General features: G+C 35.0%; 1 protein-coding gene and 2 long non-coding RNA genes across 3 annotated transcripts in view; all 3 read left to right on the top strand.

Moving 5' to 3' along the window:
* gogo (thrombospondin-1 like protein golden goal) overlaps positions 1-12387 on the top strand; it is a 533136-nt gene that overhangs the window by 439099 nt on the left and 81650 nt on the right. The gene's annotated exons all lie outside the window — the stretch shown is intronic.
* Positions 3057-6937, top strand: LOC141436201 (uncharacterized). The gene is made up of 2 exons (XR_012452271.1): positions 3057-3186; positions 6577-6937. It is a non-coding gene; the product is annotated as an uncharacterized lncRNA (long non-coding RNA).
* On the top strand, positions 3195-4793 carry LOC141436202 (uncharacterized). Its single transcript, XR_012452272.1, has 2 exons — positions 3195-3821; positions 4431-4793. It is a non-coding gene; the product is annotated as an uncharacterized lncRNA (long non-coding RNA).

Genomic DNA, 12387 nt, shown 5'->3' with positions numbered 1-12387 from the left:
AAGTTAGGTACTCTAGTCATCTGAAATAGTGGTTGGACGAAGAGGTCTCTTGAGAAACTATAGAACTGTTGACTGAATTTAATAAACATTATTAACTAGTATTATTTCTGCTCTATCTTTTGACAGTAAGTATGGAAGCTTCTTCGTCAGTATTTTGAACATGAAACTACCGTGAGACTCACTTATATTAAATATATTGACCCGATAACTCACGTCTTAAATCGAGTTTAGCCCGAAAGAAGTTTAAGATGTGAGTTATCCGGGTCAATATATTTTTCTTCGTCAGTAACATGAAAACAAAACAATCAAATCATCATTTGACCGGATGACCCAGCGGTTAGAGAACCTGACTACGAAGCTTGAGGTCCCGGGTTTGAATTCCAGCTGGGGCAGACATTTGTATGAATAATACGATCAATGTTCGTTCTCGGGTCTTGGATATTTAATATGTATTTTAGTATGTTTATTCGTTGCCTAGTGTCCATAGTACAAGCTTTGCTTACTTTGGGACTAGGTCTATTGGTGTCAAGTGTCCCGTGATATTTATTTATTTATTTTTATCACTTAAGCTCTGAAAGTAAATTGCATTTAACTTGAAATTCGTTTTGTAGATTCGATTTACATCTTTACGGATGTAAGTAAATTTAAAAATCGAATGTGGCAATAGGCGGGCCACATCGCTCGATGAACAGATAACCGTTGGAGGAGAAAGATCTTTGAGTACCTCTAGTCCATTCAAGATAACATTGGACTCTAGAAGGTCACAGAAGAAGGGCTTCTAAACATTTTTTGTGAAGTCGTAATAATACCTAATGATGATGATGATGAATAAAAGAAGTAATAAGATGAAGTAATAATTTTGTTTATTTTGTAAATAGATAAATACGTAATTTACTTACAAAATAATACAATATTAATAAGTACCTGCTACATTTATACATTTAATAACTGTGTTTTGGGAAGTCATCCACTCCACTCTCATTCCCTGTTTAAAAATATTCTACTCATAGTTCCTGCTATGAAGTTCAAGCTTTTTTTCATTCCAAATTTCATCTGATGCAGTGCTTTAGTTGTAAAAAGTTAACTTTTTGTATATGCTTAAAGGTCACATTTAGATTCAAACTGGCGGTTAAAATCTATAAATAATGTAGAGAATATTTCTTGACTTAATAATATTATAAACGTTTCGTATCTTACAGAATGTTGTTTACCTCTGCCTCTTTAGGTACTTTATAGGAAGACATTTAGCAAAATAGAATAAGTTTTTTTATTGTTTTTAAATTATGATATTAAAAATTGCAAAGTTAATCTCACTAATATAATATGTATTTATTATAAATGCGAAAGGTTGTAAGTCTGTAAGTTTGTTTGTTACTTTCCTCTACCTCTTAACGACTTAACTGCTGAACCGATTTAGATGAAATTCGGTATAAGATAGATAGTACAAGTCCCGGGGAAGGACATAGTTTTTATCCCGGAAAATTGCATAGTTCCCGCAGGATAGCAATAAACGAATTCTACGTGAACAGAGTCGCGGGCAACAGCTAGTTAATGAATAAATGAAAGTAATATTGATGTATTCGATATTTTAATTAGAATTAAGTTTGGACTGTACACTAAAATCACCTGTCCCGTTGTCTGTCTGTATCGGAAATACAAACTGAGACATGGATGCACAGAAAAACCAGAAAAAGAGACAGCGCTGCCTGTCTATAATCAAATCTTGCAAGTTAAACTTGACCAACTTTTAGTCAGTCAGATTGACTTGAAATTTGGAATACTTATGTAAATCGCGTGACAGTACAATAACTCTTCGGAACGGAAGACTCTTCAACGGTTTATATCATCGACTTGAAATTTGGCATGGTAATGTAGTTTGGGTGACAATGCAAGTACCTATAGCCAACAAAAAGTACAGCCAGCAAGAAATCTTGTATTAAAAACCGGCCAAGAGCGTTTCGGACACGCCCGAAATAGGGTTCCGTAGCTATTACGAAAAAAATAAGTGATGTTTTTCTAAGGATTTCGTATTTTATACGGAATCTTCCAAGTTTAGGTATATTTTATACCTTAGGCTGTTGTTTACTCTTAAACTACTAATAATTCTTAAGCAAACTTAGCCGTTATAGTTTTCCTTGAAAGTTTGATATACTTACTACCATCCTGAATTTTGTAAAAAAATTCCACTCACCAGTTTAGATTTTAGAGGGGGGCGCTGGATTTTAATGAAAATTTGCACTTTAAAGTTGAATATTTCGCAAAAAAATCATTGAATCGAAAAATCGTCTTAGCAAACCCCTAATGGTTTTAAAAGACCTATCTAACGATACCCCACATTATAGGGTTGGATGAGAAAAAAAATCACCCCCACTTTACGTCTATGGGAAGTACCCTAAAAAAATTTTTTTTTGAATTATTTTGTTGGCATAGTTTACATATATCTCCGTGCAAAATTACAGCATTCTAGCATTTGATAGTCCCTGAGCAAAGCCGCGGACGGACGGACAGACAGACAGACAGACATGGCGAAACTATAAGGGTTCCGTTTTTGCCAAATGAAATTTTTATGGTTAGGTTTTCCAACAGTAGATGTCGCGGCTGATGATGATGATGGCACCCGTGCGGAGCCCGGGCGCATCGTAAGTTATGATTATAAATATGATATAGAAGGTGTTCCAAATTCAGCAGGTGTTTGGATGGTTTGACTGTTTTTTTTTTCAGTTTTTCATATAAATTTCTGATTCGAAATTTATTTGGTTCAAATCAGCGCATAAAATTTTCAACTACGACTGATAAAGTCCTATGGTTATGGCTATACTGACAGGAAATTTAGTTCGGATGACAATGCAAGTGCAGTCAACAAAAAGTACAGTCAGCAAAAAAGCTTGCACTAAAAATGATAACATAAATAAGCATTTCTATTATTATTACATTTAGGCAGTAGCACTTTAGGTGTGGAACAAAAGACCGGTTATCTAGTATCAGATTATGTTTGATCGTTACCATCTTCCGCCTCAGTACCAGTTGCATTATATTATCATTATTATACACATTATTCTGTTCATCAAATATCAATTAATCACTTAATTATTCGGTAGCTTCTTCGGACGCGCAAAAGTATATAAACCTTTCGATTGCTGGAGAAGATATCATTCAGGTGATAGCTTCATTTGAACAAACAACAAGGTAAGTTGACTACTGTATTATAACAAAGTCACCACAAAAGCAGTCTAATATAAAAATAGATAGATATTTAGATAAAACGTTTGTTTGTTACTGCAATGCAAACCAGTCCTAAATTAAAAGTAAACATTTCATATTTATATTGTTTATGTGTGGTTGGGGTTTCGGCAAAAAAAAAACCGGGTAGTGTTCTGGAAATCGAAAAGCTTTTTATTTTCATTTAAAAAAACGCCATGGGCAATTCGCGGCAATTGACCTAGTCTCAAACTAAGCAAAGTTCGTTTTATGGGTACCAGGCAAACATAGGTACGTATGTAGCATCTACGTTTCCCAACTCGGACGCATAAATACAAACGTACGCCGCTCTTCCTTCGGACTTCGTCCCCATAAAATTTGCCCGAAGATCTCTATATTTAAAATAATATAGTCTCTCCCTTTACTAATGTAGATAAATACCATACTTAAATACATATAATGTCTCTGACTTTGGTATAGTTTGTATACATCAAACGAGCGCCTAGCTCTACCAGGATGCTCAATTGAGACCTGGCCTTATATAGTAATGGTTTATGAACTATTAGGCTATCCAACCGTGACTCTACATGACAGAGAAACAAACAAATAAACTGACACTTTCGGTAAATAATAATAATAATTTATTTATTTATTCAGACAACAAAGATCCATACATTATTAGTAATTTGCTTATAACATTGGACAAGTGATAATGTGGTATTGATTAAATTTTGCATTATAGAAAATTATTATTGGAAAATATCGAATATTTTGATCATATTCGAAAGCTCTCAAATAAGTGCCCTTCCAATACTGATTAAAAAATAATTGGGCCGAAACTCTTGAGGCGTCTTAAATCCGATGAGTCAACTTAATGAGCAACCTTATTATCCTGCTGATTAAGATATCGATAATTAAAGAGATTTGCTAACAAAAGAGAACCTACCAATTTCAGTTAACACGCCATTCCTCCAAAAATAAAATATTAGACATCTCTTATCCAGACCAGAGAGTTTAATAATTAAATTATTTTCTATTTAGATACAACTATCATAAACTTAAAGTACATAGGTAGTATGTTTATCCGTTACGTAGTATCCAAAATAAAAGTTTTGCTTACATTTGAACTAGATCCTTTGGTGTCAAGTTTCCCGTGATATTTTTTATTGAGGCAGGGTTATCAATACTTAATACTTATTTATTTATCTTTTAACCCTCAAATTCTTTTGCAGATGAACAAATTCTTTGTACTCGCTCTCTTCGCCTAGTGGCAGCCTGCTCAGCAGCCCCAACGGAAACACCAGCATATCTTGAGCCAGAAGCAGCAGCAGAAGGAGTAGAGGCCAGCGAGCATGACAAGAGGGCGATCCTCTTCGCCACTTCCGCCGGATATCGCTATCTCCCCGAATACGAGTACAAATACAGAAACGGATACCCCTCCTTCTACAGATATGAGTACCCCTCAGTCCCGGCTCAGACCTACCCCTACTCTACCTACCCCTACTCTACCTACCCTTACAGGTACCTCCTTTAAATGATCCTGCTAGCTCACGCCCACAACTATGACAACAATAAATTTTATTAATTGAAAACCACTTTTGTCTTTTATCCTTATTTATTCATAACTTTGTTACTCCATCACGTTCAATGACCACCACGTATGCGAGTAACGATCACAGGCCTCTTCATAAAATAAGAGGGCTACGTTTGTAGAGCTAAAACTACGCAGCTACTAATATTTAATTTTAACAACCTTACACGTTTGTAAATCGACTGCCCGAAGCATTTTTCGAGCGTTTGTACTACCCACGAGTAAGCTTTTAAATTTATTAAAAGTTCTGTATAATTATTAACCGACTTCAAAAAAAGGAGGTTATCAATTCGGTTGTATTTTTTTATAAATGAGTATCAGTTTTCTATATTTCTATTTTCATTGCATTTCTTCTCTCGTTTAATATCGAGAAAGATTATGGAACAACTACCATTAAATGAAAGGTATGTCCATGTTATGCAAACTCTCAAAACAGCTTGCCCTTTATAGTAGTAAAAAATGGTAATAATAGCATGGATAGAAATAGTTATCGTTTCTATTTCCTTCTTCTTTATTATCTTAAATCAGCTGTTGCATTGCAGCTTGCAAAGATTTTGTTTCTTGCTATTCTGTAGGAATACCGTCCGTAAAAGTATCCTATTTCCTTCTCTGGAACTTAAAATATCTCCATACCAAATTTCATTTAAATCAACAAGATTGCTACTGCATTATTGAGTAATAAACATCTTCACAAAAATTCTTGTTTATACAATTTATCCTACCACAATTTCGCGAACCATAGACCAAAATTACATCGAACGGAGCCAATCCTCTAATCAAATATTAAGTTTATAGGTCACCAAATTAGGTACTCTAGTCATCTGAAATAGTGGTTGGCCGAAGAGGTCTCTTGAGAACTATAAACTGTTGACTGAATTTAATAAACATTATTAACTAGTATTATTTCTGCTCTATCTTTTGACAGTAAGTATGGAAGCTTCTTCGTCAGTATTTTGAACATGAAACTACCCTGAGACTCACTGTAGATAAATACCATACTTAAATACATATAATGTCTCTGACTTTGGTATAGTTTGAAACATCAAACGAGCGCCTAGCTCTACCGGATGCTCAATTGAGACCTGGCCTTTTATAGTAATGGTTTATGAACTATTAGGCTATCCAACCGTGACTCTACATGACAGAGAAACAAACTGACACTTTCGGTAAATAATAATAATAATTTATTTATTTATTCAGACAACAAAGATCCATACATTATTAGTAATTTGCTTATAACATAGTATAACACATTGCACAAGTGATAATGTGGTATTGATTGAATTTTGCATTATAGAAAATTATTATTGGAAAATATCGAATATTTTGATCATATTCGAAAGCTCTCAAATAAGTGCCCTTCCAATATTGATTAAAAAAATAATTGGGCCGAAACTCTTGAGGCGTCTTAAATCCGATGAGTAAACATAATGAGCAACCTTATTATCCTGCTGATTAAGGTATCGATAATTAAAGAGATTTGCTAACAAAAGAATACCTATCAATTTTAGTTAACACGCCATTCCTCCAAAAATAAAATATTAGACATCCCTTATCCAGACCAGAGAGTTTACTAATTAAATTATTTTCTATTTAGATACAACTATCATAAACTTATAGTACTTAGGTAGTATGTTTATCCGTTACGTAGTATCCAAAACAAAGTTTTGCTTACATTTGAACTAGATCCTTTGGTGTCAAGTTTCCCGTGATATTTTTTATTGAGGCAGGGTTATCGAATACTTAATACTTATTTATTTATCTTTTAACCCTCAATTCTTTTGCAGATGAACAAATTCTTTGTACTCGCTCTCTTCGCCCTAGTGGCAGCCTGCTCAGCAGCCCCAACGGAAACACCAGTATATCTTGAGCCAGAAGCAGCAGCAGAAGGAGTAGAGGCCAGCGAGCATGACAAGAGGGCGATCCTCTTCGACACTTCCGCCGGATATCGCTATCTCCCCGAATACGAGTACAAATACAGACACGGATACCCCTCCTTCTACAGATATGAGTACCCCTCAGTCCCGGCTCAGGCCTACCCCTACTCAAGCTACCCCTACTCTACCTACCCTTACAGGTACCTCCTTTAAATGATCCTGCTAGCTCACGCCCACAACTATGACAACAATAAATTTTATTAATTGAAAACCTCTTTTGTCTTTTATCCTTATTTATTCATAACTTTGTTACTCCATCACGTTCAATGACCACCACGTATGCGAGTAACGATCACAGGCCTCTTCATAAAATAAGAGGGCTACGTTTGTAGAGCTAAAACTACGCAGCTACTAATATTTAATTTTAACAAACCACGTTTGTAAATCGACTGCCCGAAGCATTTTTTCGAGCGTTTGTACCTACCCACGAGTAAGCTTTTAAATTTATTAAAAGTTCTGTATAATTATTAACCGACTTCAAAAAAAGGAGGTTATCAATTCGGTTGTATTTTTTTATAAATGAGTATCAGTTTTTCTATATTTTCTATTTTCATTGCATTTCTTCTCTCGTTTAATATCGAGAAAGATTATGGAACAACTACCATTAAATGAAAGGGTATGTCCATGTTATGCAAACTCTCAAAACAGCTTGCCCTTTATAGTAGTAAAAAATGGTAATAATAGCATGGAATAGAAATAGTTATCGATTCTATTTCCTTCTTCTTTATTATCTTAAATCAGCTGTTGCATTGCAGCTTGCAAAGATTTTGTTTCTTGCTATTCTGTAGGAATACCGTCCGTAAAACCATCCTATTTCCTTCTCTGGAACTTAAAATATCTCCATACTAAATTTCATTTAAATCAACTCGATTGCTACTGCATTATTGAGTAATAAACATCTTCACAAACTTTCTTGTTTAATACAATTATACCCTACCACAATTTCGCGAACCATAGACCAAAATTACATCGAACGGAGCCAATCCTCTAATCAAATATTAAGTTTATAGGTCACCAAAGTTAGGTACTCTAGTCATCTGAAATAGTGGTTGGACGAAGAGGTCTCTTGAGAAACTATAGAACTGTTGACTGAATTTAATAAACATTATTAACTAGTATTATTTCTGCTCTATCTTTTGACAGTAAGTATTGAAGCTTCTTTGTCAGTATTTTGAACATGAAACTACCGTGAGACTCACTCATATTAAATATATTGACCCGGATAACTCACGTCTTAAATCGAGTTTAGCCCGAAAGAAGTTTAAGATGTGAGTTATCCGGGTCAATATATTTTTCTTCGTCAGTAACATGAAAACAAAACAATCAAATCATCATTTGACCGGATGACCAAGCGGTTAGAGAACCTGACTACGAAGCTTGAGGTCCCGGGTTTGAATCTCAGCTGGGGCAGACATTTGTATGAATAATACGATCAATGTTCGTTCTCGGGTCTTGGATATTTAATATGTATTTAAGTATGTTTATCCGTTGCCTGTCCATAGTACAAGCTTTGCTTAGTTTGGGACTAGGTCTATTGGTGTCAGGTGTCCCGTGATATTTATTTATTTATTTTTATCACTTAAGCTCTGAAAGTAAGTTGCATTTAACTTGAAATTCGTGTTGTAAGTTCGATTTACATCTTTACGGATGTAAGTAAATTTAAAAATCGAATGTGGCAATGGGCGGGCCACATCGCTCGAAGAACAGATAACCGTTGGAGGAGAAAGATCTTTGAGTACCTATAGTCCATTCAAGATAACATTGGACTCTAGAAGGTCACAGAAGAAGGGCTTCTAAACATTTTTTGTGAAGTCGTAATAATACCTAATGATGATGATGATGAATAAAAGAAGTAATAAGATGAAGTAATAATTTTGTTTATTTTGTAAATAGATAAATACGTAATTTACTTACAAAATAATACAATATTAATAAGTACCTGCTACATTTATACATTTAATAACTGTGTTTTGGGGAGTCATCCACTCCACTCTCTCCGTGTGTTAAAAATATTCTACTCATAGTTCCTGCTATGAAGTTCAAGCTGTTTTTCATTCCAAATTTCATCTGATGCAGTGCTTTAGTTGTAAAAAGTTAACTTTTTGTATATGCTTAAAGGTCACATTTAGATTTAAACTGGCGGTTAAAAAATCTATAAATAATGTAGAGAATATTTCTTGACTTAATAATATTATAAACGTTTCGTATCTTACAGAATGTTGTTTACCTCTGCCTCTTTAGGTACTTTATAGGAAGACATTTAGCAAAATAGAATAAGTTTTTTTATTTTTAAATATATGATATTAAAAATTGCAAAGTTAATCTCACTAATATAATATGTATTTATTTAAATGCGAAAGGTTGTAAGTCTGTAAGTTTGTTTGTTACTTTCCTCTACCTCTTAACGACTTAACTGCTGAACCGATTTAGATGAAATTCGGTATAAGATAGATAGTACAAGTCCCGGGGAAGGACATAGTTTTGATCCCGGAAAATGCATAGTCCCGCGGGATAGCAATAAACGAATTCTACGTGAACGGAGTCGCGGGCAACAGCTAGTTAATGAATAAATGAAAAGTAATATTGATGTATTCGATATTTAATTAGAATTAAGTTTGGGTTGTACACTAAAAAAATTCAATTTATTAAATGACTTACTATTAAATCGTGCACTATAAAAAGCCTATTTTCCTTCTGTCCATTCCTATCCTGAACAGACTGTAGTGATCACAAAAAGGGAGTTGAAGCTTTGGCAGGCCTTCTGCTAGATGGACTGATGACATTGCGAGAGTCATGGGCAACATGTGGTTGCAAGAAGCGAGTTGTCGTCAATTATAGTGTTCTAAGGTAGAGGCCTTATTTCTTGTCCCGTTGTCTGTCTGTCTGTCTGTATCGGAAATACAAACTGAGACATGGATGCACAAAAAAACCAGAAAAAGAGACCAGTGCTGCCTGTCTGTAATCAAATCTTGCAAGTTAAATTTGACCAACTTTCAGTAGTCAGATTGACTTGAAATTTGGAATACTTATGTAAATCGCGCGGTTAATATCATCGACTTGAAATTTGGCATGGTAATGTAGTTTGGGTGACAATGCAAGTACCTATAGCCAACAAAAAGTACAGCCAGCAAGAAATCTTGTATTAAAAACCGGCCAAGAGCGTTTCGGACACGCCCGAAATAGGGTTCCGTAGCCATTACGAAAAAAATAAGTAATATTTTTCTGAGGGTTTCGTGTTTTATACGGAATCTTCCAAGTTTAGGTATATTTTATACCTTATAGGCTGCTATTTACTCTAAACTACTAATAATTCTTAAGCAAACTTAGCCGTTATAGTTTTCCTTGAAAGTTTGATATTTATACTACTACCATCCTGAATTTTGTAAAAAATTTTCCACCCACCAGTTTGATTTTTTAGAGGGGGGGCGCTGGATTTTAATGAAAAATTTGCACTTAAAAGTTGAATATTTCGCAAAAAAATCATTGAATCGAAAAATCGTCTTAGCAAACCCCTAATGGTTTTAAAGGACCTATTTAACAATACCCACATTATAGGGTTGGATGAAAAAAACAAAACACCCCCACTTACGTCTATGGGAAGTACCCTTAAAAAAATATTTTTTAATTTTTTTATTGTACCATTTTGTTGGCATAGGTTACATATATCTCCGTGCAAAATTACAGCTTTCTAGCATTGATAGTCCCTGAGCAAACCCGCGGACGAATGCACAGACAGACAGACAGACAGACATGGCGAATCTATAAGGGTTCCGTTTCTGCCATTTTGGCTCCAGAACCCTAAAAATGATTTTTATGGTTAGGTTTTTCAACAGTAGATGTCGCGGCTGATGATGATGATGGCACCCGTGCAGAGCCCGGGCGCATCGTTAGTTATGATTATAAATATGATATAGAAGGTGTTCCAAATTCAGCAGGTGTTGGATGGGTTTTGACTGAACATTTATTCAGTTTTCAAATATAAATTTCTTTTGAACATTGGTCAAATATTTGTCAACTACGACTGATAAAGTCCTATGGGTATGGCTATTCTGAAAGGAAATAGTTTGGATGACAATGCAAGTGCAGTCAACAAAAAGTACAGTCAGCAAAAAAGCTTGCAATAAAAATGATAACATAAATAAGCATTTCTATTATTACTACATTTAGGCAGTATCACTTTAGGTGTGGCACAAAAGACCGGTTATCTAGTATCAGATTATGTTTGATCGTTACCATCTTCCGCCTCAGTACCAGTTGCATTATATTATCATTATTATACTCATTATTCTGTTCATCAAATATCAATTAATCACTTAATTATTGGTAGCTTCTTCGGACGCGCAAAAGTATATAAACCTTTCGATTGCTGGAGAAGATATCATTCAGGTGATAGCTTCATTTGAACAAACAACAAGGTAAGTTGACTACTGTATTATAACAGTCTAAAATTCCCCACAAAATCAGTCTTATATAAAAGTCGATAGATATTTAGATAAAACGTTTGTTTGTTAGTGCAATGCAAACCAGTCCTAAATTAAAAGTAAACATTTCATATTTATATTGTTTTTGTGTGGTTTGGGGTTTTGGCAAAAAATTGATCGTTTCCGGGTAGTGTTCTGGAAATCGAAAAGCTTTTTATTTTCATTTAAAAAAACGCCATGGGCAATTCGCGGCAATTGACCTAGTCTCAAACTAAGCAAAGTTCGTTTTATGGGTACCAGGCAAACATAGGTACTTATGTAGCATCTACGTTTTCCAACTCGGACGCATAAATACAAACGTACGCCGCTCTTCTTCGGACTTCGTCCCATAAATTTGCCTGAGGATCTCTATATTTATAATTTAAAGCTCTCAAATAAGTGCCCTTCCAATATTGATTAAAAAAATAATTGGCCGAAACTCTTGAGGCGTCTTAAATCCGATGAGTCAACTTAATGAGCAACCTTATTATCCTGCTGATTAAGATATCGATAATTAAAGAGATTTGCTAACAAAAGAGAACTTACCAATCCAGTTAACACGCCATTCTCAAAAATAAAATATTAGACATCTCTTATGCAGACCAGAGAGTTTTTAAAGTACAGTAGGTTAGTATGTTCATCCGTGACGTAGTATCCAAAATAAAGTTTTGCTTACATTTGAACTAGATCCATTGGTGTCAAGTTTCCCGTGATATTTATTATTGAGGCAGGGTCATCGAATACTTATTACTTATTTATTTATCTTTTAACCCTCAAATTCTTTTGCAGATGAACAAATTCTTGTACTCGCTCTCTTCGCCCTGGTGGCAGCCTGCTCTGCAGCCCCACCGGAAACACCAGCATATCTTGAGCCAGAAGCAGCAGCAGAAGGAGTAGAGGCCAGCGAGCATGACAAGAGGGCGATCCTCTTCGACACTTCCGCCGGATATCGCTATCTCCCCGAATACGAGTACAAATACAGAAGCGGATACCCTCCTACTACAGATATGAGTACCCTCAGTCCCGGCTCAGGCCTACCCCTACTCTTACCTACAGGCCCTACTCTACCTACCCTTACAGGTACCTCCTTTAAATGATCCTGCTAAGCCCACGCCAACAACTATGACAACAATAAATTTTATTAATTGAAAACCACTTTGTCTTTATCATCGAGGAAAACCTTATTATTCATAACTTTGTT

This window comes from Choristoneura fumiferana, chromosome 16 (genome assembly GCF_025370935.1).
Source record: "Choristoneura fumiferana chromosome 16, NRCan_CFum_1, whole genome shotgun sequence".
In the NCBI taxonomy this organism is placed as follows: Eukaryota; Metazoa; Arthropoda; class Insecta; order Lepidoptera; family Tortricidae; genus Choristoneura; species Choristoneura fumiferana.
The sequence above is the reverse complement of the archived record's forward strand: the minus strand, read 5'-3'. Positions and strand labels throughout refer to the sequence as shown.